This window comes from Pituophis catenifer, unplaced genomic scaffold, assembly GCF_029215685.1.
Source record: "Pituophis catenifer annectens isolate HBS135680 unplaced genomic scaffold, rPitCat1.0.hap2 SCAF_1, whole genome shotgun sequence".
NCBI lineage: Eukaryota > Metazoa > Chordata > Lepidosauria > Squamata > Colubridae > Pituophis > Pituophis catenifer.
In genome coordinates, this window is record NW_027256881.1 from 273,330,429 (window position 1) to 273,355,974 (window position 25,546).

The 25,546-nt window shown below is 40.1% G+C and overlaps 1 protein-coding gene across 1 annotated transcript in view; it reads left to right on the plus strand.

Annotated features, from left to right (window-relative positions):
* Positions 1–3,670: 3,670 nt before the first annotated feature.
* Positions 3,671–25,546, plus strand: part of CD82 (CD82 molecule) — an 81,180-nt gene continuing 59,304 nt past the window's right edge. Inside the window, exon 1 of the mRNA XM_070936056.1 lies at positions 3,671–3,817. The gene's annotated coding sequence lies outside the window, so the exon portion shown is untranslated. The remainder of the gene's footprint in view (positions 3,818–25,546) is intronic.

The following is a 25,546-nucleotide window of genomic DNA, read 5'->3' on the forward strand; positions in this document are numbered from 1 at the left end:
GCCGTACGGATCTGGATGGGGAGGAACAGGCTCAGGCTCAACCCATCTAAGACCGAGTGGCTGTGGTTTCCGACGTCCCGATATAGTCATCTGGTGCCATCGCTGACTATTGGGGGCGAATCATTGGCCCCCACGGAAAGGGCTCGCAACTTGGGTGTCCTCCTGGATTCACGGCTGTCTTTAGAAGAGCACTTGACAGCCGTGACCGGGAGGATTTTTCATCAGGTTCGCCTGATCAGCCAGTTGCATCCCTTTCTAGATCAGGACTCCCTACACACAGTCACTCATGCCCTCGTCACCTCTCGTCTGGACTATTGTAACGCTTTCTACATGGGGCTCCCCTTGAGGTGCACTCGGAGGCTCCAACTGACGCAGAGTGTGGCCGCGCGGGTGGTTATGGGAGCAACGTGGAGCTCCCATGTAACACCTCTCCTGCGCGAGCTGCACTGGCTCCCGGTGGTCTTCCGAGTGCGCTTCAAGGTTCTGGTTACCACCTTTAAAGCGCTCCATGGCTTAGGACCTGGTTATCTACGGGACCGCCTGCTACCACCAATTGCCTCCCACCGGCCAGTACGCTCCCATAGAGAGGGGCTCCTCCGGGTGCCGTCGGCCAATGTCGACTGGCGGCCCCTAAGGGAAGAGCCTTCTCTGTGGGGGCACCTACGATCTGGAACGAGCTCCCCCCGGAGATACGGAGGGTCCCGGATCTGCGCACCTTCCATCGCGTGCTTAAAACGTTTTTATTTCATCAAGCTGGCCTGGCCTAAATCTTCTCCTTTTTTAAATTTAAATTTTAAATACAAATTTTAATTTGTTCAATTATGGGGTCTTTTAAAATTCAGCCAAATTATTTAATTCGTTTTAATTTATTTTAAATTTTGTATCTCTGTGTTTTATCTTCTGGCTGTTCACCGCCCTGAGTCCTTCGGGAGAAGGGCGGTATAGAAATTTAATAATAATAAAAAAAATTCATGACAGACATTAAAATGTCCATCATTAACCTGGCCTTTTCTGTCTGATAAAATTCATAGCTACTTTAAAATTTATATTAATTTTTGGAATCTTAAAGTTGGAAAATGCCATTTAGGTCCCAATGTTAAATCTCCATTTGGGGCATATATTTAAATGAAGGCTATGCTGATAGATGCCTAAAACATCTAGTGAAGGGATCTGACTACCACTCCACTCTCCCTGGAAAGCCGGTTCTTCTGTTGGCCTGCCCTTACTGTTCAGACTTATTCGCTTAACTTTTGGTTGCAATCTCTCTTCCTGTAATATTAACCCATGTTTTATACTCTCAAACGAGAGAGGACCTATTTCAACAAACACTTATATGGAGACTTAGAATACTTGAATTTGTTTTTCAAACATTTGTGAACAATGACAACACACTCAACTGCTCTATACATTTTTGGGTATATACCATTATGTAAGGGAATAAAGCCATTTGGATGAACTAATTTAAGAGGGTAATAAGTAATGCACAGTAATAGTGCACTGAAATCATTGTAGAAGACATGATGTTTGATAATTTACAGTTTTGAGACATGATGGTTCCTTTTTGTTTTACTTCTCTGAATGTCTGAGTTTATTGGAGGCTAACATTTCACTTCCCACCAAGGTTTGGAGGTCAGAGATTTCTAAGGGCTGCAAAAACGGATTGAAGATGGATGTAGTTCAAGACAGTAAAAATTGTAGATTGGACAGTAACTGAATACTAAAAACCAGTTTATCAAAAATTATAACACACATTCCACCCTGAAAAGGCGGCTTTTTAAATATAATAATTTAGGAAAGGTCAGGTTCACCTATTTGGGGAAAGGCATGCCAGTCAAAGAGAATCCCCCAAATTTATGTAGCAGTGACGAATCTTCTCTTCCTGGTTTTGTCTAGTTATTTAGATCAAGGAAAACCCCCAGATTTAAGTTTATAGGAAGAATTAATACTTGGAATTCTCTCAAAGGGCCACACCCACCGCTTGCAGGTGTGAAACCAACAGGCTGGGAGGAAAATAGGACAAGCAACAAGTGGCTGTTTCTATGAATCATAGCCCTTGCCCAGCTGTTGGGCACAGTTGGCAATCAAATACCCACTTGACCCAGAATAGCTTTTTTTTAATTATTTATTTATTTGCCACACATCATCTTTGGTGGCAGCTGCTGGCATATTTGTGACCCAAACCGATATTCATGAAATATTATGCACAGGCTGAAAGAAAACAAAGCTGCAGCTGCCATGACCTCCAGCTGGCTGGAGAACACGCCCTACTCATGCATTTTAAAATCCTCTGGTGCGTCTGACAGTTTCTACTTTGTAACTACAGGATTATGAAGCGGCCATGAAGGTTTATCCACACACCCACCCCCTGGAAAAAAAAATAAGCAAGGTTACTTTCAGTTACTTATTTTGGCATTCCAGAAAGTTAGATATTCCCACCCCCTCTTGAAACATGTAACTCTTCCCCCAACACCCCGGCGAATTGTTCCACGGGGGGGGGGGGGAACCAGCACTACGATTCCCAGAATTCTCCTCTGGCATGGCCACTGACAACAGGTTGTATACGCAAGAAGGCTGCTGCGTGTGCCCGTTGGAGCAATTCCAGAGTCTCTCTCTCTCTCTTTTTTACGCCGATCCTTGCAGGCATTCTGGTGCTTCTCTATCCGTTTACATTCTGGATGACGTGCAGGCATGTCTAACTCTCGATGCAAAGGGCATTTCTTAATAGTTTGCGTCTCTGCCTGGAGGGAACATTCAGGATATTAACCAAAGGTGCATAATATAATCGAAGGGACAGGAGGACGCCAGGCTGTGACCTGGATCGCAATGCATTTAGTTCCTTCTGAATGACTCCTTGATCCGTTAATTAGGAATTCTGGAATCTTATGTATACGATTCTGTTCCATTCCTGAAAAATTTGAAAATAAATGCCCAGATCTCAGCGCGCCTGGCCGTCTCTAAACCGCAGAAGGAAGTCCTTCTCGCCTCCACGGCTACAGTGCACCTGCAGAGACGCTGCCACGTGATCGAGAAATTTGTATAATTCCAGATGCCGGAATTCCCCGCACCCCACTGATCGTAACTCTTGGTTATCCGAAAAGACTATTTTTATTATTATTATTATTTTGTCCCTGTGGTTTTGCTAAGCCACAGTGCGCCTTACTTGGTTTGGCTCATGGGCGGTGAATCTGGATCATAAGCCTGGAAAATCCACGAGCGCAGCAGTGTCATCTAGCTAACCCCGGTTTATTCTGCACGCGCGTAGCTCAGCGCAAGGTGCGACCACGAGGCCCGTTAGTGGGGCGTTTGGAGCAATAGGTTTACCCCGAAATACCCACGCGTGTAAGTAAGGGGATCAGAAATTCCCGCGTTTAACTTCCCTAGCACGGGAGAAGCGAAAACGCCAGCAGTGAGCAAATACTGGAAAAACCTGATTGATCCAAAGGCAGAAGGCAAACGAGCGGGGGCGGACGGAGGTCCCGCCGGTATTTGTGAAACACCCGATCGGCAGCGTTTAAAGTCAACGTGGAAAATAAGGCGCGTCGTTCAACCTCCCTCCCCCTGGCCTCCAGGTTAACGAGAAGAGTTGCTGGGCTGCCTTTGCTTTCGGGCAAGCGAGGGTTAAAACGTGGAAGGCGTCTCTGGGCTGCCCCAGAGGTTGGCCCTTGCCGCCGCCTCCTCCTCCTCCCGAGCGGACTGAAAGCAGCTGGGGCTGAGAATCGAAGCCAAGCGGAGCCGAAGCCACCTCGACTCGCGTTGTTTTCTGAGCCCGCGAGGCTAGCCAGGGCGCTTTCATTGCACGGCGGGGCTTCCGTCTCAGGTAACGCCAGGCGTCGTTGCTGCCCCTGAGTGGAGGGCGATTCTGGGCTGTGGGATTGCGGGGCTTCGTGGTTTTGAGGGGAATGGGTGGGGGGGGGCAGCGAGGACGGACGGGATCCGCGAAGTGGGGCTTGCCTGCCCTTGCTGGCCGCCGCTGCTTCCGATGGCGTGGGGTGGGGGGCTTATCTGGATCGAGGGAGAGTCTCCCCTTCAGTTTCCTCCTAAAGGATCTTTCGTCGCTTTTGCCTTTTCCGTACGTCTTCCCTCCGTTAAAATTCCCCCTCCCCTTATTATTTTCGACTGGATAGATCTCGTGTCTGAGCATTCCCACATGACGATCGATCTGCCCCCCCCCCCGCCCCCGAGCAGAGTTTTTTCTCCCAGTTCTTTTTTTTTTTTTTTTTTTGCTGCGCGCTGAAGGCATCCAAGGATTGTGTAGGGCAATGATTTATGTTTCGAGGGGACTGGGGATGAGAGAGAGGAGGGGGGGAGAAGGGCCACGTCTCCACTACGAAGAGCCAGCTTGACAACTGATTAAAAAAAAAAAAAAACATTCCGGAGGCCTGTTCTCGGGTCTTCTCTTGGTCCTTTTGCCTATTCCCGAGGATCCGAAGCTCGATTATTTATAATTTATTGGGTAGGGCAATAGACTGTTTCTTCAGGGAAGAAGGAAGGAGGTAGGAGGAAGAGAAAAGCCCCCCCCTCCCCGAATAGTTTTCAGGTTGGGTTGTTTTGGCTCTGCTTCTGCTTCTCTGGACAATAGTGGCAAGACAAGCAGAAGTTCAATAGGTGAAGACTGTTCCTGGCATGAGGGGCATTGCTAGGAAATGGTTCCACTTGAGAAAAAAAGGGATTTTCCAGGTAAACAGCACCGGTTTGAAGAAGGGCTGGTGGGAACTCCCTCCCTTCTAGGGGAAACTGGTGGGTTCCTTTTACACTAAACCTCTTCCTTGACCAGCAATAGCCTTTGGAAGCTGTCTGGCTGTTAATCAGGGTGTAAGAAGGGGGTGGGTTCGAAAAGCAAGCACCCCCCCCACACACACTCTCTTTGCTCTTTGAGCATGAAGACTGAAGTCCAGCAAATTGCCAAATTACTGAAGCCAAAGTGTTGGCTTGTTGCTTTCTCCAGTGGTGAATGAAAAGCAAGCAAGTCAGTTTTGAGGCTATCATATGTTAAATAGGCTTTTGAGTTTCACACCCTCCTTCTGAAGGTAAAACAGCTGATTGGAAGTGAGAAGCAAACCACTAATAAAGAACAAGGTGCTCCTTTTTACTGCCAACTGAGAAGGGCAGGGAGCTTCCCTCTGCCCAAGGCTGGAAATTCCCAGGTTTGTCTCTCTACTCCTGGCTGAGAGAGGAGGGAGGCAAACAATAGATAGTTGTGTTTGCTTGCTCACTCTCTGTGGCATCTCAGTTATGGAGAATGACTTCTGCATTCTGTAGCCATCTCATCCTGCTTATACCCTCTGTAGGTAGGGCATTTTAAAGGCTAGGTCATCACAGAAGTAGCCATCTGGCCTTTGGAACTATGTGCTAAGCTCAAATTGTCCAGCCCTCCTTATTATCACTTGAAAAGGTGAGTCATCAGGTAGAATGCTTAGTTTAACATGGAGGGAGAGTGAGCAACTAAGCAACCCATTACTTCTTTCCCGTCATTTTTCTACTAAGCTTCTTACTTCCTTGTCTAAAGAGAAAGACTGAGCATGCAGATATTCCAGTTTTCCGAACTTGGTAGCCTGGTGTTATGTCAGATATTAATTACCCATCATTCAACAGGGATGATGGGAGTTTTAGTGCAGCACACCTGGAAAGCACTGCATTGGGGGAAGAACGGGAGAGGGGAGAGGGAAAGTGAGGTAACCAATTGCTGAACAATGGTACTATTGCTTCCTCAAGTCCTACTGAGAAGGTCAGAGAATCTCATAAGGACTGAGCAAATGTATAGATGTGACAGCTTTCTTTTTGAAAGAGCAGTTGTTTTGCTCACTATCCTATCACTTTGAATAATACAGTAGGAAAGATTTGGACCCCTGGGTAGAATCTCTTCTGCTATCTCAGAACACAAGATAATAAGGTTGCAAGGGACCTTGGAGGTCTTCTACCAGTGAGAAAATGGTTGTTTCTTTAGTGGCCAACCTTTTGCGTTTTGTTGCCTGCCGGGTTCACAGAAGCTAAATCAGGATTGCTTGATTCACTGAAGTTTCCAATTCATAAACCAGAGATTGAGATTTCAAAACCAGCTACTGTAGTTGATAAAAATTAAATCAAAAGTAAGTAATCTTATACAGTTTCACACAACATGTCAACACTGTGAGATAGGATTCCCATATGCTAAGATTAAGTTAGTTTAGCTGTTTTTTTGATAGGCGCCTCAATCTTCTTTGATTTTTGGCACTGTGTGATGTAACAACCTAGTCAGGATTGGTAAATCATGGTTTGTGTATAAATAAAATTATTACTGTATGTTCAACACATTATGGTTAAAATAAAGGATGGTTTAATATGTAAAACAGCTTCCATGTGACAGAAAGTTCTAGGTATTTGGAGTAAGAGGTAATAAATGAGAAAATGAATCTGGAGGGCCAAATCTACATGCTACACTGCCCAGAATAAAGCAAATCAAATGTACAACAGAGGCTGTTTGCTTCTTGGCTCTACACCAGATCTGCCATATTGGGCCTCCAAAGTTCTGAACAACTTGGATTCCACTGATGCCGGAAACTATTTGTTGCCATCTAGTGGTCTTCTACATTTTTGCTTTGTTTGTTGAATCACTTCATTTTTTGTCTTCAGAGAACTGGAGGATCTTGGGAAACTGGATGGGCAAGGGAAATTCCAAGGTTTGATGAAAGGTCTTGCTCTTGCTTTCTTTTTCAACTTGCATCTTTTTTTTGGGGTGGGGTGTTGGAGAAAGAGAGAAGAGTAACAATTACAGTCATTTCCCCAGTTGCCTCTTTCTTTCAGGATAAAAGTGTACCCATAAGCATTTGGTGTCATGTATGGTTGGGCCCTCAGGAGTGTGTACATATGTGTGGAGAGAGTTAGTGGGTTATTTTGCCATAGAGTTGGTAAATGCAGTCAATCTTCAGATTGTAGACTGATGGTACTGGTACCAGGCTGAAAGTTCATAAGACATAATTGCCATAATAGCTGGCAGTTGGAAGTCTGAGGATATTTGGAGAGGGGTGAAAAATATTCCCTGAAATTCATCATTTTAGATGTAGGGGTCGGGTTGGGGGATTGTATGTAATCAGTTGAAGAGGAAAAATGAGCAAAGGGGCCTGGCCTTAAAACTATATTACTAAAAGCCTTAGGTGTGACACAGAAGATGTATGTTGAGGCACGTATCCTGGAAAATCTCCACCTGCCCTGACTTCCAAGCTTGACTCAGCTAGTGGTGTCTCCTGGTGATACATTGAATTTATCTGACAATCGTATTTTGCTAATGAAGTGCCTAATGTACCTAATGAGCCTATTTGGCCTAGGTTTGTGTGCCATTTGTAATTTGGAGGTATGAAGAAATTGAGGCTCTCCAAAATTGGGTCTCCCATATAGAGATTTGTTAGGGGCTGCACTATTCTGATTGGTCCCCTAGGACAGAACTTTGTTATGGTCATTATTTATCACAACAACTGAAGGAGTGGTTTATAAATTTCCTAAAAAGGCAGTTTTCTCAAGGGAAGTTTCACTTGTTCAGAGTGATAAACCAATTAAGTTGGGCAAATAATTGTATGTGTTGGTACATTTTGTAGTCAAATATGATAGTTCTCCTGGCCCAATTTGAGTTAGCTCAAAGATTTTCCTGATCCATCTTGATCAAAATGTTGGTGATTAGGTGCTTAATGGATTATAGTCCTATGTAACTATAGCTCAGAAAAGGATGTCATTGCGTTGATGTAGCTGGGGATCTTTTTCAGGTTGCTTAGGAGAGTATTTTGTCATATTTAAAATTTGGGATAAAATTGAAAATTTTGCTAGGCCAGGAATATTTTAAATATATAAATAAATGGATTCTTCTGCAAGAATGAGAAGAATTGGCAGATATTAAGAAATTAGGATTTACTTCCTAAAATATAACTCTTGTCTTCCTCTAAAATCTGTTACTTCCCCTCCTGTTCTCATCCTGTGGAATAGAAGTCAGCTAATGAGATATAGTGGTTAAGGTATTGGATTCAGTATTGAACTCTAGTTCATGTTTGATCTCATGTATGGAAGCTCATTGGGTGATTTTTGGCCCTGACATTTCTCAGACCAACTTACCTCACATGTTGTTGGGATAAAATGAAATGAAAGGCCTTTGTAGACTGCCTTGAATATCCTGGGATTTCAAGGCAGCCTACATGGGATATAAATCTAGTAAATCATAGCAACCTAGATGATGGGTGTGGATGCTCACAAAATACTTTAATGTGGAGAATTGTGCCTTGAAAAGTAAAGCATCCTTGCCTAGAATTTTACATGCTTCAGTTGAAATAATATTTTTCCCTGTAGATTTGGATCACCACATGCAAATTACATGCTTTCATTTGGTAACTCTTAAATGTACTAACTAAACTGTTTGTCTCTTCCATTTAATCTTTTACAATGGCTTTCATTTGTGGGTGCATTTATATTTTCTGATCAAAAAACTTCTACCTTGTTGTCTCAGATTATAGTGGCAAGAACTAAATTGTATGCCATGAGTATGAAGTTGGCTTGAACTTTTTGCCTTTTGTTTTGTTGCTATTGTAGTCTTGGATGCTTCTTGGCTGGGCATACCAACATGCAAAATAGGCATAACACTGAAATGGAAACTTCAGGAACTAATGGCTTGCAATTTTATGGATGGACTTAGGCCAACCTTGGAAGGTTCAAAAGAAAACAAGTAATTTTCTGAAACTGTACATGCAAAGGGATCATTAACATGCAAGGCAGAAACTAGCTTTCTGCAAAACCTCATAAAAAATATAAGCATTCTCAGCTGACCCATTCCAGAGAAGTTGGTTTGTAATCCTTCAAATTATCTATAGACGATATAAAGTGGTGAGTCAGAGGCACTTCTTACATGAAAACCAATCGCTATAGAAGCAGGTCTGCTTCATCAGAAAGGGAAATGAATCTTTGTTTTTCTTGAGCATTTCAGATATACCATACGACAGTTGTTACCCTGTGGGTCCTTCCACAGGGCAACAGTTATATTGGGGCTACAACTTCTATAGTAGCATCATCTTGCCAAAAGATATATGAGGAATTTTAATGTTAACAGACATGCTGGACTAGTTGTGTTACAATCAGATACTTGATTATTGCATATGCATGTACTGTTCTCTGTACCGTCTTTCCCAGAAAATAAGACCAGGTCTTATATTAATTTTTGTTCCAAAAGATGCATTAGGGCCTATTTTCTGGTTAGGTTTTATTTTTTGGGAAATATGGTACTAAATACACCCATCTGGCTGACAAATCTTAGCTGGGGCTTATTTTGGGGGTAGGGCTTATATTACAAGCATCCTGAAAAATCATGCTAGGACTTATTTTCTGGTTGGCTCTTATTTTCGGGGAAACAGGGTAGCAATCTGAATATTTCAAGTTAGTAAGAAAATGTTTATTTCGTGCAATGAACAGTAAAGCAGCCATTACTGAGTGACTCCAAACATTAGTTTTTGATATTGTGACCTAACCAAACTGCAAATAATATCCTGTCTAAGCTGAACCTCTCAGTTTTGGTGTAAAATATAAATCTTGGTAGAAGAAGGGGATCTACATATTGCAGCAGTCTATGTCACAGCAGCAGCATTTTAAATAAAATAGCATAAGGATGACAAATAACACTGCGGTTATGTTAAATGTAGGCTTAAGCTGATTTAATATCCCGAAGCTAGAATCTTTCTAAGAGTGACTTGAGTTGCAGTTTGTTTAAACTATGACTTATGTCAAAATAGAGGGAAAAAATCCCTAATCCTTTCATGAGCTAGTTTGGTAGGCTAAGGCATCAAACTACAAACCAGGACACCTTGAGTTCTAGTCTTGCCTTAGGCACAAAGCCAGCTAGGTGACCTTGGGCCATTTGCTCTCTCTCAGCCCTAGGAAGGAGGCAAGGGCAAACCATTTCCCAAAAACCTTGCCAAGAAAACTGCAGGGACTACCTAATCCAGGCAATTGCCAGCAGTCAATACTGGCTTGAAACTGCCAAGAAACAAAAAAAAACCCCCACCTTCCACAGGACTGGATGCTATTAAAAGGTAAAGGTATCCTTGTCAGTCGTGTCCAACTCTAGGGCATGGTTTCTTGGCCAAGGGACCCAACGTTGTCCGAAGACGATTTCCATGGTCATGTGGCCAGCATGGCTATATGCCAAAGGCACATGGAATGCTGTTACCTTCCCGAATAGGTACCGAAGTGGTACCTATTAATCTATTTGCATTTGCATGCTTTCACAGTGCTAGGTGGGCAGAATTGCTATTCCATTAAGTAAATGTTAATCTTTTCAACTTGAACATGACAATAGAATGAAGTTATGCACCCAGACAGATTTGTTATAATATTCTCTCATCTTTTGTATGTCTTTAACAAGACCATCTATAGCATATTGGAAACAATGTATATCAATGCCTCCTGTTCCCGCATATACATCTTACACTTTACATTCAGTTGTACATTACATTCAGTCTGCATTATTCATAAGGGATGTTTGTTTTCTTTTAATTCATTATTGTGAATTAAAATCTAAAATCCAAGAGAACAAACCACAGGTGAATTTGGCAGGTATCTTAATCATAGACAGCATCCATACTATTAAGATCCTGGCATCCTGCATGTATCTGTTGCCAAGGCTGCTGCATCTGCCTATGAGAACTGAGTGGTATTTCATTTCAGATGAGTGAAGGATTGCAGGCAATCCTCCCTGTTCCTCCCAGCACCTAGAAGTGAGTTATGGAATTTTATTCCCTTTTTATTGTCAGCTTTCATGTTGTCTCTCCTTCAGGGGTGGGTTCTACTTACTTTTACTACCGGTTTGCAATTGCAATCAAGGATTGAGGAGTAGCAGGAACTTGACAGATCAGTGTTCTGGGTACTGGACATATGAGGACCTCAAATATATGTTCTTGGTAACCTGAAAACAATACTGGTTCAGATTAAAAAACTGGCAAGATTCAAATAGCATTCATTTGGTTTCAGCATACTGTGATGGGTGAACTCGGCTGCTTTGGTTGTGAATGTTGTGACTTAATGTAAAGTGTGAATCCAGACACTTGTGGTCTATTCAACAAACCATGGTTATGCAAACTGTGAGTCAAGCATGGTATATGAAGTACTGCTTCTTCTCTCCCACCTGAAATTACATTAAACTTTTCCTTGCCTGCATGGTGAGATTTCTTGAAGTTAAGACATCCTGAGTTTGAAGATTTTGGCTACTTGCCAGTGTGAATGGGGGAAATCAGTGTTGCATAAAATCTTCAGCCACAGGTTTCTATTTTGGTCTCAAGTAATTTACCTTAATTTTTTATGTTCCACTTGTTTTTCTAGTAGAGGTAGTAGACTACGGTAGGTCAAATTGTGTACTGTGTACTGTATACACTGAAGAGGTCTCTGCTCTTAAGCCAATGCAGTGCCCTCCAGATTCATTGAGGCTAGAGTTCTCATGCTGACTGAAACAACGACTTTGATTACTCTGGGAATTTGTCGTCTCAGCACAATTGTTGTCTCAAGGGCTGGGAATAGCTGGCCTATGGTGTGAACTGTATTTCACAAAATTTAGGATTTCTGCCAACTGTTTTTTCCCCCCCTGCTTCTGTTATTACTGTGTTTTTAGAGTTGGTGTGTATCTAACTTCCACTACATGGAAAAGCTAACTGAGGTATGAAAGGAGAGATAATTTCAACTCTTTAGGGTCAGATCTCAAGCTGACTTTGGCTGCTTCTGTGACTATTGTGTACTGTGCCCTCTGAAGACCAGCCAAAGCTATGCCTTGTAACATTCACAAACATTTCCTGTGCACGCAGTTCTCTGACTTCAGTCAGCAGCTGAGACCATCGGGGTAAAGCGTATACATTTTAAGCAATGAGATATATTCTCCCATTTAAAAATCTGGTTTGTATATTTACCCAGCTATGTACAGTATAACAATGTGATTCTGAGTAGCATAGAATGTTGAAAAAGAATGCAAAAATAATACAAAGAAAACACAATAACATCCAGACAGAGCAATAAAGAATAAAACCTAACATAAATAATCCCATAAGAATCCTACCACCCATCCATGTCTGTAGGAAAAACTATGCTTTTAAGGACTGTTAGAACATATGCAGGCTAGGGGCCTTAAGAGATTTCTGGGAGGGTGCTGTTCTGGTGGGTGGATGCTGAAACAGAGAAGGTTTATTTCTTGGGTCTTTATCAACAGATAACAATTTGTTACATAGGACCTGGAACACGGAATGGGATGACCCACAGCCAACTCAATCATAGCCAACTCACTACGGACAACTTGCTGCAGGACAACTTGCCACGGCTAACATTCTGTCCCTCCTTTTGCATCCTTTCTTTGATATTAGTGTAACTCTTGTCCCACAGCGAATTGGCCATGGCGGCAAGTTGGCTGCGGCAAGTTGGCCATGGCAAGTTGGCTGTGGTGAGTTGGCTGTGGTGAATTGGCTATGACAAGTTGGCTGTGGAGAATTGTCATAGGCCACCTTGCAGCATGTCAAGTCGGTCTGATTGTACAGGATAGTCAGAAATTATTGGAAGTAGACGGAGATAGATGAACATATGTATTAAAGTGGTGTTAAAATTCAAAATGTAATGCATTCATGCTATTCGTATCCCCTTTCTCTTCATATGTTCCAAACTGCCTTCAAAACATTGTCGTCTTCTTTTTGCATGGACTTCATTTGGCTTGCATTCCTGTGTTAAACACTGTGTGCACTGATAGTGTTATGGAAAAGACAGCCTGCTAAACAAAATGGTAAACTTGGCAGCATTTTCTCCTAATGACACACCTCTGTACTCTGTTATAAACACCCTTCAGTTTGGTTTCATAGTTGTGCAATTAGAGATTGTTTGATTTAGGCTTAGTGGCAGTTTGAACCTAGTCATTTTGGGTTGTAAAACTTGGCTTAGCGAGGTATGTTGGACTCTGCCAATTGTATCAGCAAACGATGGTTTTACACAATGTGTGAACATTGCTTTGGTGTGTCTTGTAGAAGAAATTGGTCTTGCTATAGTATCTACAGATATGAAAGTTTAGACAGGGAAGAAAGAGGAATGTTTTAAGGAAAAATTCATGCTGTTGAAGAATCCAAATGGCAGTGTTTTCTGCCAAGTTACAGATGATTCATTTTAGAGAAAAGTGTTCTCTTTTTTAAAAAATGTTGATAGTTACAAACGAGTGCCTGCATAAACTTCAGCTTTTTCAATAGTTCCCCCGTCCCCCCCCCCACTCCTAGGGAAAGGTAAAAAAAAAACCAGTCTGTCACTTCTGGAAATGTTTCATCTTTGCTTTTAAACCTTCTAAGGGTTTTTTTGAGGCCTTGAGGATAGCTCAGATCAACTGCAGTAAACAATGAGTCAGATATGGTGAATCTTAGAAAAAGGTAACAGTCTGGAGAAACTTGTTATTCCACATGACTTCAACCTGCTTATGGCTAAAACCTCTCTGGCCACTTAGAGGCTAAAGATGAGGGTGCCCTTCTGTCACAGAGACATTCAGCCTATATGCAGCATGTTTCCCCTCCTTTCCAGAATCTCATCCATGTCTGTTCCTTTTTAAACTGGAGATACCAAAGGTTCAGCCTGATTGCCAATGTGTCATAATGTTTTATGCATATATGCAGCATTCTTAGCGTAGCATAGCTGGTTGATACATCATGCAGACAGCAAGCCCTTGTAAATAGCAATAGCACTTAGACTTATATACAGCTTCACCATGCTTTACAGCTCTCTATGAGCAGTTGACAGAGTCAGCATATTGCCCCCAATAATCTGGGGCCTCACCTCGGAAGGATGGAAGGCTGAGTCAACCTCAGCTGGTGAGAATCAAACTTCCGAATGGCAGTCAGTCAGCAGAAGTAGCCTGTAGTACTGCATTCTAACCACTTTTCCTATTCATAAATGCACGAATGCTCTGTTAGCTTTTGCAAGATGAAGGGAAGAGATGAGATATAGGCTCATTGAAACAAGGTAGGGATTGGCAATATGGTGCTGATGACATCACTAAAATGGGGCCTTTAGAACTGAAAGAGAGGCTGACATGATTTGAGATGTTATCTCAGACTCATTTGCTCATTTACTATATTAATTTTGCAATTGATTTGTAGTGCTCACATCTAAAAAAGGGGTCTGATGATACCACAACTTGAAAAGAGGGGTGACCAGGACATATTGTAAAATATGTGTAGCTATTGAAAAAGAGAGAAAAAAAAGATCTTCACAAATATTCTGACATTATATATCTATCAAATACTAGTAGATTTTTAATTTTGGGGGGGCGCTGAAGAGATTGAAGTCTACTATTCTGAGTGGCTGTACTCTGATGTTCATACCTTATTTCTTTGTCTTAACCTCCTTGTGTGAATCTTCATGGGTGTTTGTATTAGGGGAAAGAGGCATCTGCATCTTCCTGTTTTTTTTTTTTTAAATAATGCATAATTGCTATGATTTTGCTATTTTCCAGTTGTAAAATTTGGGGTTTTCCAACTGGAACACATAAAGCTTCTAAACAGCTGTCATTTGTTCTGAGGAAGAATATTGCTTTGTAGTCCAGGATTGTAAATTTCTAAGCAGGTATCCAGCAAGTTTTAATATGAGAAATGAGTGGAATAACAAACTCTATAGATGAGGAGAGAAATCTTGCAATGTTACTTTGCATCCAACTACCATCAATTGGACAGTAGAGACCAACAGTAAAAATGAAATAATATTCTTGAAAGATCCTAAGAAAGCAAGCAGTAGAAGAAAATGAACTTCATGTGGCAGTTGATAAAAGATGCATGTGGAAAAGACAATTGGCTGAGCAAAATTTCCCTCTTTCCATGCAAGGGAACAGTATGAAACAATTTTAGCTTCTGCTAATTATTTAATATTTCCCAGATTTTTGGCTAGTTTATAAATATTTTCCAAATGAAGAACTGATGAAGGAACAGTGAGTAGCTGCAGTGAGTTGTGGCACTAAGGAGATCTTGATATAGACCAAGACTGTGAGACTACTGAATTAGTAGTCTGGGATTATAGGCCCTTTTTGGTTTTTCAGACATTTTTAAAGACTAGAGCTAAATCTAAAATCGTTAACACAAGAAAAATCATCTAATTTTACAGTTTTTATTTTGAATGTAAACATTGAGTGACTTGTCCAGGCAGTGCCCAAGGCTCAATACTGACTCAAAGGCTTACTTAGATGTTTCTTAGCACTATTTTGTAGTTTGCCCCCTATTGCCCAAGCCAGATATTTTGACCTGCTTTCCACATAATGCTTAGCAGTAAAACCATTTGTTTTGGGTGTGGCATAATATATCTTTCCATACATCCTGGCATTATATTATGTATAAACAAGATGAATATGAATTCTTTGGCTAATTCTTTGCTGTTAAACAATAACTTGGTTTAGGATTATGTTATGAGTGGCAGATTTTTTGTTATATTAAGAGCCTTGGTACTACAGTGGTTTAAAGCACCCTGTTATTAACACAGCTGCCTGCAATTTACTGCTGGTTCGAATCTCTCCAAGGCTCAAGGTCGACTCAGCCTTCCATCCTTTCTAAGGTAGGTTAAATGAGGACCCAGTTTGTGGGGGCAATAAGCTGACTTTGTATAAATATACAAAAGTATGAAGGCTATTGCTTAACGCACTGTAAGCCGCCCTGAGTCTCCGGAGAAGGGCGGCATATAAATCAAATTAAAAATAATAAAAAATAAAAAATAAAAAAATAAATAAATATTTGCTCCATATTTGTTAGAATAGCTTTCTTGGGATTTACAGACACTTCCCGCTATTGTTGGTAGATTGAAAGTCTTGTTGTTGAACCTCAGACTCTGCCCCTTTGGAGTGGGCATGTGATACATTAATGCAGTCGTAAAATGGGCAAAGCTTCTGGCATGAGACTTTCCTCCCAACCTCCCTCTGCAGAAGCTGCCAAACGCTTATTTCATCTTTCTTCACATAGATGTTTTGGAAACCCGTTGATCCTCTTGTGTTTGGGGTGGTAGTTTTGTTACAAGACAGTCCTCTTTATTGAAAGGCCTGGAACTGAAATAGTGTGCATGCAGTCAAAAAATATTCAGTTATGTAGAAATCTGATACTTATTGCATTAAATACCTCCTCACACCTCTAGCCGAAGAATGCATTCCTCAAATTCTAGACCAAACTTGCTTGGTTGGAATCACTCAACTCTCCAATTATATGGTCAGCATCAAGTTTTGCCAGTTTGACTGCTATTTGCTAGTTTACTTTGAAAATATTCAAAGGGCCTGATGGCTCAGCAGACTGATAGCATTGTGATTTAACACCAGCTGTCTGCAATTACTGTAAGTTCGAATCTCACCAGGCTCAAGGTTGACTTAGCCTTCCATCCTTTCTAAGGTAGGTAAATTGAGGACCCAGTTTGTGGGGGCAATAAGCTGACTTTGTATAAATATACAAAAGTATGAAGGCTATTGCTTAATGCATTGTAAGCCACCCTGAGAAGGGTGGCATATAAATCAAATTAAAAAAAAATATATTACTTTGACAGTCCCTGCTATTTGCTAGCTTAGTTTGAAAGTAGTTTACTTTGAAAGTTCTTCTGGACTGGAAACTTTTACCTACCCCATTCACCTCTATTTTTCCAAACATTTATGAAATAGACAACATTACGTTCCCTCTTGTCACTGTTTGCTCCAGGTTTCTGCACAAAGTGCTGTGAGGTGTGTCAGGTAAAAAATCCACCTTGGTGGGCTCTTTGAGGGCCTCTCTACAAGAAAAGACTCATGGGTGTAGAAAAGAAGTCAGCCTGTGCTGCTAATTTGGGGGGATTTAGTTTGAGCTACTTGAATGAGAAGATAAAATGTAACAATATAATATAACAGTCCTGCATTTGTTTACAAATGCCGCAGGATCATTTATGATATCTAGTATTGGTTTCCTCAGGGTTTGAAGCTTGTCTTACAGTGATATTTTTTTAATTTAAGGAAACTAGCTTAATAACTGGATCCTCGTTTTTGTCACAGTCTGTAATTCCACAGTCAGATGATGAAAAAGCAGCACATTCTAAGTTATCTTGGTTCTCTCTGAGCTTGGTTGTTTTCTTGCAGACTTTTCATTACCCAAAATAGTTAACATTATCAGTGCTAGCCCTCATTTCAATCCTGAGCTACAAATATTCTTCTTTATTGGTCTAAATTATCTTTCTTCCACATTAAGAAGAAGAAGAAGATGTATGAAGAAGAAGAAGGTGTAGAAGAAATCTTCTAAGGACATAAGAAACATTCAAAGATGCAAGATTAAGAGGAAGCGACCTATAAGGATAGCAAATAGACACAGCTTAATGACTTAAGTCTCTCTTAAGATCATTTCCATTTCTGAAATTTTCTACTATGGTAATTCTTTCACAGTATTCAGAGCCTTCTGATCAGCACTCATTGTTCTAGGAGCATCAGATAAAAGTATGATACCAGATTAGCAGTGGTTGCAATGTAGATTGGGCCCAGTCTATTCACTACTTGTTTCCCCCCCCCTCTCTCTCCACTCTCTCTCTCTCTCTCTCCATATCCTGTGAAGTTCCTGGGAGCATTGCTTGCATACATTTCTTGGCACTACAAAAGAATCCTTCATTTAATATGCAGCATGTGTGGCGGTCTGCAGCTTCTCCTCCTCTTGGTTTCCTGATTTTGCTGTTGCTCTCAGATGCTGAGAATAGAACTTGAATGATTAGCAGGGGATAATAATGGGAGTCAGCCAATGGCCTTGGCCCCACACCAGAATTCAGCTTGTGGAGTGAATAAGGAAAAAGGAACTTTAATAGTAAGGCCTGGTAGGCACGAAATAAAGCCCTATGAATAAAAAAGTTTCTGTTTGTGTTCACAGGCCAACCAAAATATCAGCTTCTACTTCTACTTCGCAATGGTGATACAGTGCAAAGTGTAGCCTAGGAAGAGAGTGATGGCTTGCATATTAATTAAGCAATTGATCTCAGCTAATCACACATTTTTTGGAGGGGAAAAGAGCTGCAACTTGAGAAATAGGATGAATGAAGAATAACATAGACTTTATTCTAAGGAGGAGGGATAAATTTTTACCATTTTTTTTTTACTCCAACCTAATAGGAAGGAAAAATTACTGTAAGTAATTGTCTTGTACCAAAAAAGATTTAAGTACCTTTGTAGTAACTTTCGATTGTTTGTTTGTGCTCTGTATCGAATAGAAATACCATCTCCTGATTAGGAAATCAAGTCTTGGAATGTATTAAGCAAGAATGGTTTTTTTATTTTGCCTGTACTAATCTCTAACAATGCTGATAGTTTAGTGCATTTTCATCGGCTTCTTCCCTTTCTTTAGAATTGTAATGCATACTGTTAACCAAATATTTCAATAAAATAAAATAAAATAATAGTGTGTTTTGAATCTTGTAAAGAATGTTCTAATTCTCTTCACGTGCTAACTTAAAGACTTTGATATTATTGAATATCAAGTGCATATGAATATTCTGAATTGGGCCTCTGGAGAGTTGAATGCAACTATTCTTTGGATTTCAAATGTAGGCAGGATTGGGCAGTCTTGGCAGGAAAAGGTTTTCATAGATTCATTGTGTCAAAAGTAAATTGGATTATTGCTTATCCACGTGTTTATATGTGTGCATGTGTGTATGTACACCAGGGGTGGATTCTACTTACTTTTACTACTGGTTCGCAACGGGGCCGTGCACGCTCGTTTCGCTTGCTCACTCGCGCACTCTTCTGCACATGCACAGAAGCGTTTTGATGATGTTGGGGTGGGTGGGTGGAGCCTCGCTCCGGTTTTACTACCGGTTCTATAGAACCGGTCCAAACCGGGCGCAACCCACCACTGATGTACACATGTATGTATGTATGTAGGCATGTATGTGTATACACACATTAAGCCTCCCAGGGAGTCTCCCTAGTGGACTGCTGAAAATGAGAAGCCTGATGATTTATATTAGTGATCTATAGAAATAAGTATGATGTTTTTACTTATGGCCATCTTTGGGAAGCAAAATATGAAGAGAAACTATAATCTGCTTTTGCTCATTGTTACAGCATCGAAGATGTCTTGTACCTAGGTTGTACATAACTTGTTTATGTTTAGCATTATGTGGTTAGTCTTCTTCCAAACCTCTTCCCTTCTGTAACCATGAAATATGGTTTCTTATTGTTCAGCCAGAATCTTTTGTGTAACATCCAGCAGGCTTAAATTTAAAAAAGTAAGTGTTAACTGTAGTTTATGAAGTTACCTTGTTTAAATTAAAGTAATTGCAAGGAATTCTAAATGGTGTTTCTGAGCGCAAAGGAATAATTTGCTACTATGTGGTCAAGAAAGATAGACCACACAAACAAGGAGAAGGCTCATTTAAGTAGTACTAAGCTGTAGTTTTGTTATTTGAATGTGAACATTTTTTGAATTTAGTATTATTTCTAAAATAAATTTGATTTCCAAAAGAAAATAGCGTTAGACATCATATCCCATATTTTGAACAGTCTCCTTTAACTTGTTTGGTACAGATTTAGGCTAATTGATAATATAACTTTATTAACCAGTGTAACACCATATCCTCTGATGATGATGAAGCTAGTTTATTTTGCTTTTGCCATCTAATCTAAAATAGTAAAACTATTTTAAGAAAATATAAGCTATATTTTCAGCGATATTATTTTTCTTTGTTTAGACTGTTTCTAGGTCTAAACATTGTGTTTCGCTTTAACTTCTCAAAATGATTGAAAAAAATATTATTAAATCATATGAAACTCAAGTACTGTATTTTTTTAAAAACAACAAATCAGTTTTAAAAACTTGTTGGTGCCACTTTCGCTATTTTTTTAGCTTATTTTGATGACTGTCTTCTAGAAGAAGTTGGGTTGACAGTCTTCAGGTTGGATTAGAAGATGGATTCATGAATAATCATCTTTCTAAATAATATCATTCAACTGTAAGTGACATTAAGACCTGCAGTAAATTAACAAGTCTCTTCTTTTATAATTATATCCCTTCCCCATGAAATGTTGCATATCTTCTTGTCAATAGCAGAATTGAATTGTGATCCTCCCACCATTTTACTGCCAACTCCTTGGGTAACAGTTCTTGAAAGAAGGCCAACAGTTACCTGTTTGATTTGAGAAAGTGGTTCTACTTCTTTACTCTTCTTACCGCCTACATGGTTGCTTTGTTAACACTATAGGAGACACCTTTATCATCAGATATGTAGAAGTTGGCCCTGACCGGAGACCAGTCACCTAACCTGAATCTGTTATTTCAGTAGTGCTGCTGGAAAGATAGTGTTCAGCAGATTGAATGTGCAGCTCTCTCCCTTCTATTCATAATTTCAACTGAGAATGAAGACATTCCCAAAGCCGAAGTATTTTCTTGAGTACTGAAAAAATTGTGTCCTTGATGGTCAATCTAGTCCACATTTGTTCTTTGGGTAATATGCTGGGGGGGGGGGTCATTTTCTGAAAAGAAGGCTAGGACAGGGCATACATCAGGAAATGTCCCGGTTCGGACTGGTTCAGCAGAACCGGTAGCGATGGCAGCCAGTGATTCGGAGAACTGGTAGCGATGGCGGTGTGAGGCTCCGCCCACCTGCCCAGTCATCATTTAAAACCAGGAAGTAACCTTTTTTTGTGCATGCACAGAGGGTCCGTGCACACGCGCGGCGCATGCACTTCTGAACCGGTTGGGAAGGTAAGTAGATTTTACTCCTGGCATACATCTAAATTGAAATGTAATTAAATGAATATAATGAATATAATTATTATTGTATTATTTCCCCCTTCTGCCACTTTAAAAATTATGATTTAATTGCAAGTTAAGAATTGCTTCCAGTGATTTGAGGAACAGCATGGTAGTTTAGGGACTCAAGTTGTGCTCTTCTGAACTAGAAGGAAGATGCAACACACATACAATATTGATAAATTGATCTATCTTTAAGATTGTACTATGGAGATTAAGCATGTAGCTTTATTCCCCAATTGCATCATAGCATCAGGAACAAGATCCCCAGAAGTTCTTATTTGCTCTAGGGCAAATGCAAAATTACATGTTATGCCACATAAAGTGTAATATAATTAAACGTTACAAAACATGTGTTTTCTTTGGAATGGAAATAACCTAATATCAAGAGGCTTGAGTTTAACTCAGTAACATTATAATTAGTTTCTTCTCTCTGCCCAAAACTATGTTAACTAGGATTATCTTTTGCTAATAGAAAACAAAGAATATTCAGGGTTAGTAATGTAATATGTATCACTCAGGTTTCATACACAGATTCTGAAAAATAGTGATACTAAATTGCCCTGCTTTCATTCATAAGATTATTATATTAATTATTCTGAACTTTATGGAATATTACTGCAATAGCTACAATTTTAGTACTTTTTATGGAACCTCCTATGTCAAACATTCTTTACCCTTTTGGCTTGCACACCTCAAGTTTCATGCATCATTGAGTCTCTCTAGTATAACCCAGTCAAAGCAATTTCTGAAGTCAGTAGAAAATATTCTGCAACTTTTGAAATTTTTTTTCAGATGAATCTTATACTTAATGTTATTTAGGCATCTATATTTATCTTATTACAATAGTAATAGAAAATAGTACACCTGGAGCCTAGGCATTAGAACTGTGTAAAGACTCATTTTGGAGCAATGATTTAAAAGAGATTCACTCTCAGAGATCAAATTGATGATTTGATTTGAGGTGTTGAATTGAATTAGGTACCTTTGAATTGCTTTGGGGAGATTTAAACTAATTCAGTGGACTTTCTGATATTGCTGGCTTTGGCAACAGGTTCATGTTGTAGCTTTCTTTGCAGTTTTAGCTAAAGCAGAAGAAACTGACTAGTATGATGGGTTTCTTGAAGTTGTCATGAATAGCAAATCAGTGAGCAGGGTCTTCCTATAAGAGACTTTCTTTTCTTTTTTCCCCTTCTCGTGTGTGTGTGTGTGTGTGTGTGTTTCATACCCTGTCTATTATCATATATTGAATAAAACTTGGGCAAGTGAATCTTTAGATTCGCTTGTGTGGGAATGCACTAATCTGTTTTCTTTATATCAGCAGTTCTCAACCTGGGGGTCGCGACTCCTTTGGGGGTCGAACGGCCATTTCACAGGGGTCGCTGAAGCCCTTTCTCGCCCCCCCCCATGCCTTCACTCACCTTCACCCTCTGCCTCTGTTGGATCGCCCAGTTGCCGTTCGCTTACCCCACCCACTCCCAATCTATTGCTGCCTCCGGAGTCCCAGCTGATGGCTAGAGGGAAAAAAAAACTTTAAATTCTTGCCACGGGGCTTCAAAGAGCTAGCTGCAAAGATGTAAATTCCTAGAGCAGATTTTTTTCCCTCTAGCTATGCTGAAAAAGCGAAATTGAAAGTAATCAGGCTGCAACGTGACAAAATGAGGCAGAGAGATTTCTTTTTCTTTTTCCTCACCAAAAAAGGTAGGTGCAAAACTGCAAACAATGGGAAATTTAGAGCAAAAGAGGAGAGTTCCAAGATTTTAAAACACAAAAGAAAAAAAGCTCTATTTAACTAGGGAATTGTAATAATTGAGATACTATTAATTGGTTAAGTTGTGGTTTGGAGGAATATATGGGGGAAATTATTTGGTTTATTATTATTGGTAAATATAATTAATTGATTTGTAAGAAATTGGATTGCATGGAAATAATTGGAATATTCATGTTCATATTGATTAATATACAAAAAAGATAGTTATATAACTAATTGATTTATATTAAAATGTTGAATTTGTATTAAACAACTGTATTACATAATTAACCAATGTGAGGATGGATATAAAAATAGATGACAATGCGAAGGGGTATAATATAGAATAGAAGGGAAAAATTGAATTTGATTAAGATTAGAGATGAGGATGAAGGGTAATATTGTTTTTTTTTTTAAAAAATAGATGAGGAATAAATATGGTAAAAAGGAAATATAGAAATTGTAAATTTAATTGAAATGACTAAATACTGTGTTGGAAGAAATATCCTTCTGGGTTCTGCTCCAAGTGGGGAAAAAGACACTGGAAACATGGAGACTGCTTGGAAAGATGGTTTAATGGTGGACAGGATCACATGGCTTGATGGGGCCCATTGTGTTAGTTTCTGTTGCTATTGTGTTGCAAATGTCCTTTGACAAAGGATTGACTTTCTGCCTCTGGCCCATTAACAAAGGGTGGGGGGCAGGAAGGTGGGAGCTGCTTTGTCTGTAAAATATGCTTCTCCATTTCTCATCCAGGTAGGGAAATATAATATTCTGCCTTTTTAATATTTCCCAAAATATTTCATTCTTCTAGGAAAGGGGTGGGTGCTAACCTCCTACAACTGTTTAAATTTGTGAACCGGCCAAATACTCTGTTCAAAGAAAATACGTTGTATGTTTGTATGTGTTTCTAATTATTGCTATTTATTGCTATTTGTTCTCTTTTATTCTTTAAAGTTTAACAATTCATTCTTTATCTTAATATCTTAATATTTGTTTGGGGTTGGCTTTCTTCCCTTTCATCTTTTGTATTGTACAGCAATCTTTCTCCTCAAACCTACCACCTCTGTCTTTTCTTTCTTTCTTACTTTCTCTTCCCCCCCCCTCTTCTTCTTCTCCCTACTTCCTCTTTCTTCTCTTTCTCCTCCTCTCTTCCTCCCTCTCTTACCTTCACTCCTACTCTAATTTCCCTTCCCTTCCTTCATCCCTCTCTATTGCTGTATCCTTTTATGCATATGGACTATTCAGAGGGCTGAAAAAGTTATTTTTGACTGGTCCTCGCACTTTTGACCAGTCCTCGAATTTACGACTGTCCTCACATTTTACGTTTTTTGCCCTATTTTATACCATGTGAAGAGAAGCAGTTGTGAAATGAGTGACATGGTTGTTAAGAATGCTGCACAGGCATAAATGTGAGGATGGTCATAAGTGTGAGGACCAGTCAAAAGTGCGAGGACCTGTCAGAAATGACTTTTTTCAGCCCTCTGAGTAGTCCCTATACATATAGCCATGGCCACCCGGTCACATGACCAGCTAGCCATGCCCAACCAGTTGCATGACCTTCAAGCCACACCCACAAAATAAGCCACACCCACAGAACAGGTAGTAAAACAATTTAGAACCCACCCTTGGTTGGGGGTCACCACAACATGAGGAACTGCATTAAAGGGTCGCGGCATTAGGAAGGTTGAGAACCGCTGCTTTATATCATAAGCACTACATATATAAGAGCTGTGGTGGTGCAGTGGTTAGGTTGCAGTATTGCAGGCTAATTCTGCCAACTGCCAGCTGTTTGATCCTGACCGGCTCAAGGTTGACAAAGCCTACCATCTTTCCAAGGTTGGTAAAATGGGTATCCAGATTGTTGGGGGCAATATGCTGACTCTGTAAACCACTTAGAGAGGGCTGTGAAGCACTATGAAGTGGTGTATACCCTGTTTCCCCAAAAATAAGACATCCCCTGATAATAAGCCCAATTTTGAGCGCATGTGCTAAAATAAGCCTCCCCCTGAAAATAAGCCCTCCCTGAAAATATTTAAACATAGAGCTGGAAATCAGGTAAGACAGCAAGAGGAGTCTTGCTCAACACGCCCCAAAATAATAAGACCTCCCCGAAAATAAGTCCAAGTGCTTATTTTGGGGTTCAAAAAAATATAAGACAGGGTCTTATTTTCGGGGAAACATGGTAAGTCTAAGTGCTATTGCTGTAATAACTAACACCCATTTTTCTGAATGCGGAGAGTATCCGCAGGATGACAGTGGCTTTGATGCAACTGCACAATTGGAAGCCCCAACTTTTATTTTGTGGTGGTGTGTGTGAAATACATGTAAAAAAAGAGGCTAAAGTTTATCAGGCTATTGCAGCTACTATCTTTGCTTTTTAATGCGCACTTGTGGTAAAGTGGAAGTATATGTATTCTTCATATCGCTTATATATTCATTTATACATTTCCTTGGATTCAGAAGCTATTCATTTCCACCAGACTTACAACATTAAAAGCAGGAAAACAATGGAATTGAAGATCATGTGCCTCTGGAAGAGAGAAGATACGTAATTCGATAATATTCCACAGGGACTCAACACCACTCTACCTCAAAGTCTAAGAGAACTGTCATGTTATCAAGCCTTTCCAAACATCCTCAGACTTGACAATCATCTAGATCTCAGGGTGGGAGAAAATGGGGTGCTATTCCAATGAGCAAATACCTCAACAGAAAGGGTGCACTGAGCTGATAGATGGCATTTTGAGTAAAAGGACCTGGAACACACTCTGCAAGACAAGCAGAAGCTATTTGAAGTAGGCAGTCCCTCCTATGAAAGCCTGTGTACTGAACAGGCTATCTTTAAAGATAGCCTTTCTATTTTAATTGTGGAACTGTATATTTTATATTTCTGAAATTACATTGGCAATAAGCCTCTGTTAATGTAAGATCCAGACTGAAGAGAAGTCCTATCAAGTTTGCTATTGTAAAATTCTAATTAAGATATCCTTTCAATGTTCATTTATGTTGTAAAAATCAATTCATAGACGTTACCTTTTCTTGGTATTTTTCCCTGTTTAACAATTAA